Source organism: Panulirus ornatus, chromosome 18 (genome assembly GCF_036320965.1).
Source record: "Panulirus ornatus isolate Po-2019 chromosome 18, ASM3632096v1, whole genome shotgun sequence".
NCBI classification, from domain to species: domain Eukaryota; kingdom Metazoa; phylum Arthropoda; class Malacostraca; order Decapoda; family Palinuridae; genus Panulirus; species Panulirus ornatus.
In genome coordinates this window covers 56,752,385-56,758,384 of record NC_092241.1, presented here as the reverse complement: position 1 = coordinate 56,758,384, position 6,000 = coordinate 56,752,385, and positions in this window count along the sequence as shown.

Here is a 6,000-nt window from a genome sequence, read left to right as displayed (position 1 = left end):
ACTGCCACCACCACCACCCACACTCCTCCATCAATCTCCAACACTACAACTATCACCCTCCCTCTCGCCTACACTCCATCACCATCACCCTCCCTCTCGCCTACACTCTCCATCACCATCACCCTCCCTCTCGCCTACACTCCATCACCATCACCCTCCCTCTCGCCTACACTCTCCATCACCATCACCCTCCCTCTCGCCTACACTCTCCATCACCATCACCCTCCCTCTCGCCTACACTCTCCATCACCATCACGCTTTTGAACAAAACCATTAAGTCTTCGCCTCCCAGCCTGTTCATTCCTTTGCATCCTTTCCCTCCTCGTAGTGACGTGTAATAGACGAACAACAAAACAACAACAACAACAACAACAACAACAACAACAACAACAACAAGTAACGGAATACGGTTCGTAGGTGATGAGTGAGGTAGCTGGCAACGAGTCTAATGGCAGTACGGTCGTATGAAAGATCAAGGCGACGTAACTCAAAGAAAATAAGTTGCATAGGAAAATGATTATGTAAACCTAACCTAACCTAACCTAACCTAACCTAACCTAACCTAACCTAACCTAACCTAACTCGTCAACATCACACATCATGATATTCTGCAGAACCAAAAAAATTTTTAACGAGGAAGAATTTTTTTTGAGACAGATAACTAACGACTTGTGTCGATGATGCACAGGTTTTCAAAAAAAAAAAAAATAGATTTTCTTTTTAACCAGTTTTTCTCGACCATCAGAAAATGTGGGGATGGTCTATTTACAACTGTGTTGTCCTTATTCTTGTTTAACTATTCTCTTTTTTTTTTCTGCACTTCCCATCATCCCACAACAGCTGACACTTCTATGGAATGTTTACGTATATACATCAATATTTTCCTGCTATAGAACATTCAGTCGTTGGAAATATAGATATCATCCACTCTCTCTCTCTCTCTCTCTCTCTCTCTCTCTCTCTCTCTCTCTCTCTCTCTCTCTCTCTCTCCTAAGAACACCTTCAACGAACGCCTTCCCCAAAATACTTCTTGAACCCCTAAAACTCGTCCCTCCTCAAGTCCACACACACACACACACACACACACACACACACACACACACACTAAAATGCCACCCCTTCTCCCACAACACCTTCTAAAAGTCTTTAACCCCCACAACCCCGTCTCTAACCCCCGCAACCCCGTCTTTAACCCTTACAACCCCGTCTTTAACCCCCAGAACCCCGTCTGCCTCACCCGTACTGTACATGTACTCTGCCTCACCCGTACTGTACATGTACTCTGCCTCACCCGTACTGTACATGTACTCTGCCTCACCCGTACTGTACATGTACTCTGCCTCACCCGTACTGTACATGTACTCTGCCTCACCCGTACTGTACATGTACTCTGCCTCACCCGTTGCATCATAATGAACCTCAATAAACAGTGTGGGGGTCGGTGATGCCTGTCTGTGTCCAGCTCGCAGACCATCCCTCCCTCTCCCTCGCCTCCCTGTGGTGGTGGTGGGTCTCTCCTCCCTGTGGTGGTGGTGGTGGGTCTCTCCTCCCTGTGGTGTGGTGGTGGTGGGTCTCTCCTCCCTGTAGTGATGAGGGTGGGTCTCTGGTCTGGTTAAGTACAGCTGTTTCCTCGAAGACCATCAGCTCGTTCTAACTCATACACTTTCCCAGAGTTCCCATGACACGTCAGTACGTAATTTGTAAGTGAGCGTGATGCGTGGGGTCACGTTAACCTCTCCCATAGTCTTCACCCCACTCCCTCCCTTCCATAATCTCCCCCATCTCACCCCTTGTCTCCCCATACCCTCCTCTATCACCCCCGACTACCAGGTTGCACCTCCTACGCACACCACAGCCAAACAAACTCCCTCCACATCTGCCTCCCACGCAACACCAGCTACGTCCATCTCCCACTCATTTCTCTCCCCTCGTCTCCTCCCCACTACACCTCTCCATCTTTAACCTCCCACACTGAACTCCACCCCCTACCACTGTGGTGGACTGGTCATAACCAAGATCAGTTGGGGTGGATGCCTGGCCTCAGCCAAGCCTACCCTCATGCACTATACACCAGACTCGGGCGATTATGTACGAGCAGCTGCCATCTACATACACGTCACCCAGTTCATGTTAGTCTCGTATATGTAGTACCTACATATCCTCGCACACATGGATGAATACTCACATGTCCTCGCACACATGGATGAGTACAGTTGTAGTATATGTAAATCTTTACCTCTCGTGCATTATTAACAGTGTGCATATCTTTATGGCTGTGTAAAACTCTATGTTGTACTTCACTTATTTTGGCTATTTCTCTCCCTCTTTATAGCAGCAGTTGACCTTTACTAAGGTCATTCCAGATAGATGGAAAGATAAAGAGGTCGAGGAATTCAAAAGATATATGAAAAAAGAGGGATTAATCTAAGGTCTTCTTGTGTATGTAGACCCGACACTCAAAGGTGGAAAGCTTACGAAGAAGACGAGGATCAACCAAACCAAAGGAACAGTGTCCCTCAGCTTTGCTCTTACAGGAAAGAACAGACACATCTGCTTCTTACGTCCTTGTGAAAACATTGCATGTTTTTCCCCTGTGGATCATCTGTATTGCCTTCCACTTTGACCACACTGATCTGTCAGTCTCTGATACCGTCCACTGTCACAAACAACCTCGAAAGGATCCAATGCTTTGTGGCTGTTTGGATTCCTTTGTCTTCCTGTGCATCATAATGACCAGTCGTCATCTGTTTACTCAGTTGCCCGTAGTGTCATCTGCCTGTGGTGCCATCTGCCCTTAGTGCCATCAACTCCACGTCTGCTGAGAAGGTTTGGTTGAGCAGACCCGGTCAGCTGCGTGTGGCTGACACGATCCTAAACTATAAGTTGACAGGTGAGATGTGGATTCCTCCCACACTCCCTCCCGACCTACTACATTCCTCCCACACTCCCTCCCGACCAACACATTCCTGCACCCACGACCCACGCTCCACAATCAACACTGCATCACCAACACTGACAGCATATTGCTCACCAGTTACCCACCATCACCAAGCTACGTAGAACAGAACGAAGAGAAGAATATTACGTTCCATAACTAGGAAGGTAAACGGAAAGGCCAAGACTTCAGTGTCTACTCTTCACACTCAGACCATATCTAGAATACGTTCTTCAACCCCAGGTCACCAAACTTCATCTGGGACGAAGAAAAACCTAGAACGTGTACAAAGAGGAGCAGCGACACTAATTCTCTTGCTAAGAAATAAAGCTAAAAAAAGTTCAGAGTCCGGGAAGATCAAATGGAAGTCTTGAAAGTGATCATCAGTGTCAAAATTGTGATTGGTAACAGTTCCTTCATGTTAGATGGATACACAGCGACCAGAAAAAGATAAGTCTACAATCAGAGATAAGGAGATAAGGAAACGTTTTGAGTGTATGAATCACTGAGAACTGGTGTGTTGATGAACGCACTTTACAGTATCATGAACAAACTTAAATCTAGTCTCATTGTGTGGACGAGGACCAACAACACATCTAGAATTTGGTTAGACAAATACTTTAATGATAACAATCACCAGCGAATAAGCTAGGTTCCAGAATAACAATGTAATGAAGATGTATTTCAGTTTCTCTTTCGGTTTGTGGACAAAAGGTCGATACACTTAAATCCCAGAGTATCTAGCAAGTGAAGGCAGATCAGAATCTGTGATCCAGGCATCACTTGGTATAAGATTCTCTGTAACACATAGTGTGACACCTGGTATGAGATTCTCACGTCTGTCTGTGTAACACATAGTGTGACACCTGGTATGAGATTCCCACGTCTGTCTGTGTAACGCGTGATGTTACACCTGGTATGAGATTCCCACGTCTGTCTGTGTAACACATAGTGTGACACCTGGTATGAGATTCCCACGTCTGTCTGTGTAACACATAGTGTGACACCTGGTATGAGATTCCCACGTCTGTCTGTGTAACACATAGTGTGACACCTGGTATGAGATTCCCACGTCTGTCTGTGTAACACATAGTGTGACACCTGGTATGAGATTCCCACGTCTGTCTGTGTAACGCGTGATGTTACATCATAATTGTCAGAAGGATTGGTTAATGGGGGAGGAATTTTCCTGTTTAACTGCCTTGTTTCCGCCCCTACAGACCGAGAATTTGAGGTTACTATACCTGTCCTCCAGCAGTGAACCTCCTCATAGACCATCAGCTTCTGGTCTCCTGTCGTTCTCTGGCCCCACGGACGGACGTGTGTACGGACACTCTCTCTCTCTCTCTCTCTCTCTCTCTCTCTCTCTCTCTCTCTCTCTCTCTCTCTCTCTCTCTCAGAATACCAGGTCGCTGTTTAACGTTTTTCTTTTTTATATGAGGAAGATATGTTTGTTTTTCTTGTTTTTTTGTTGTTGTTGTTGTTGTTGCCGCGCAAGTGCACTGGGCACGCTCAACTGTGTTTACAAATTCTCTTTTTTTTTTCTATTGTGTGTGTGTGTGTGTGTGTGTGTGTGTGTGTGTGTGTGTGTGTGTGTGTGTGTGTGTGTGTGTGCGTGTGTGTGTGTGTGTGTGAGAGATCTTAGAACATTTTCCCTCGCCCCCTCACCCACCAGGGAACGTCCATCAGCTGGTGCGGATCCCAGGCTCACTCCAGCTGGTAAACAGGCAAGTTGGCGTCCTGCATGACAGGCTCTCTCTCTCTCTCTCTCTCTCTCTCTCTCTCTCTCTCTCTCTCTCTCTCTCTCTCTCTCGTGCCTCGCGCCTCTCTCTATACCTCCATCCTGGGCTTCAAGTCCTCCATCTTTTTTAATTACGTAAAAAAAAAACCCTTTTTTTGGGTTGGGGAGTAACGTTTCTTTCGTCCCGCATGATTCGCACAATACGACAGTGAACGTATACACTGATCCTCTCTCTCTCTCTCTCTCTCTCTCTCTCTCTCTCTCTCTCTCTCTCTCTCTCTCTCTCTCTCTCTCCATCCAGTGACGTGACTGTCGTAAGTCCAGCTGAGATGGATGCTAAAGGATACGTCTCGCGTTGACGTAAAAAAGTGACGTGTCACAGACGGATTCTGCAGACGGGATGATTGGCTTGGGTGGGAAGACACACAGACACACACACACACAGACACACACACACACACACACACACACACACACACACTCCAGCCTCCAGGCCACATCAACGAAGAACGGTTTTCTTCACATTTTTTTCCTTCAAAGAAACTTTGGTGAGGGTCGCCAACTGTGTGTGGCGGGGATGGGAGGTGGAGTGACCTCTGACCTCGCGCGTGCCCGCCACTGGTATGGCTGGGAAAAAGAGCTTGATGTTCTTGAGGTAGTCAGCTGTTGTTCAGGTAATCAGCTGTTGTTCAGGTAGTCAGCTGTTGTTCAGGTAATCAGCTGTTGTTCAGGTAGTCAGCTGTTGTTCAGGTAGTCAGCTGTTGTTCAGGTAGTCAGCTGTTGTTCATGTAGTCAGCTGTTGTTCAGGTAGTCAGCTGTTGTTCAGGAAGTCAGCTGTTATTCCTTTTCAAAACACATGTTTCTCTCTGGTTCTTCCTCGTCTTGGTTGGCTAGCATCTTCCCTATGGCTTATGTACATTGTGTACATTGCTAGAGGAAGATTGAGGTAAGTACAGAGCGTACAGTGGGTACAGTACATGGACATACGAGGGTGAGTGGTGGGTACGGGGTTTCAGAAGGTCCTTATCCCGTCAGAAAGTGAGGAACGGCATTTGCATAATGCAAAACAAATGTAACATAAACATACATAAACAGAACAGCTTTTTAACTTCCGTAGTCATACTAGGGTTGGTGATGAGACGTTTGACGGCCACCGCACATACAAACATGACATATACACTGAATGTACGTGTATAGTTGGAAGAGGGCACAACGTACAGATAGTGCAGTGTACAGTTGTTAACAGTGACAGTAATAGAAACCATCATGATTGCATTACATACGGGACCTGCAGCTACGGAATGTACTCGCGCTGGGCATGTTC